Source organism: Vicia villosa, linkage group LG2 (assembly GCF_029867415.1).
Source record: "Vicia villosa cultivar HV-30 ecotype Madison, WI linkage group LG2, Vvil1.0, whole genome shotgun sequence".
In the NCBI taxonomy this organism is placed as follows: Eukaryota; Viridiplantae; Streptophyta; class Magnoliopsida; order Fabales; family Fabaceae; genus Vicia; species Vicia villosa.
In genome coordinates this window covers 188596688-188597929 of record NC_081181.1, presented here as the reverse complement: position 1 = coordinate 188597929, position 1242 = coordinate 188596688, and positions in this window count along the sequence as shown.

Genomic DNA, 1242 nt, shown 5'->3' with positions numbered 1-1242 from the left:
TCGTCTTGGCCTTTCAAATTGAATCGAAGACAATTTTCAATTATTGTATCTTATGCAATGATCATGAACAATTCTCAAGGACAATCTTGGATTGGGTTGGACTTTATATACCAAAGGGTCTTTTTAGCCATGGTCAATTATATGTGGCAATTTCAAGGGTTACAAGCAAAAAAGGGATCAAGATCTTGATACACGATGATGATAAAAAGGCGAAGACCTCAACCGCAAATGTAGTATACAAATAAGTGTTTGCCAATATTTAATCGGTAAGTCAATTTAGTGATTTATTTTCTTACTATCCATTATGGGACTCAACTTCTTAACCTAACTTTGTTTTTATTATTTTCATATCTTTAAAATAATATTACTTTATACAACATATAATTGTTTTTTCAAATGCATATTTTTTACTCGGTTCCCTTAAAATACAGGTATATTTTGATGCATCCAGCAAAATTGTATGCTAGTCTGAATGAAATATAATTTCTTTGTAATCAACCTTTAAATTATTTAGTTCCTTTTTTATTTGTAATCCACTTTTAAGTTCCCATCAATTTTGACAATAGAACTATAAGTGGCAGATATTCAATTTAATGTACAAGCTTTGTACACAAAAGGTTCTATGATGTAGAAAGTACTTTTGTTTTTGCTATTAAACAATATTTCCACATGTCAACAGTAATAATAAATATTATTATGCATTCTACACCATAGAGCAATCTAGCACCATATGTTTATACTTGGTAGAAGACATTCAGTCATATACTTATGTCATACTTATCCACAACTTTAACTTGTGACCTTCTACAAAGTTGTAAATCTTTCAACAAAAATGTTAAAATATATTTTATAACACCCATTTTCTAATCCCAAATAATAACATACATTCACAGAGTAATATAACATGCATATAATAAAAGGGCGTCACATGTTGTTTCCATAACAATGAAAACCAAAATAAAACATACAAAAATGCACCTGATCATATTTATAACACAATTTGAAAATTTCATGTTTCATCAATATGCATATCGCAACGGAATGATAAATTCTCCAACATTTAAATGATTATATCCCATACTATAATCATCTATCAAAATCATAATAACATCATCATCTCATTATGTGTCATACGAATCCAATAATAGGCAACATAGCCATAAACATAATATATCCAAAATACCATGTCAAATACAATAAAGATAATAATAATCCAACCATCCAAAACATGAGTTCAAATAC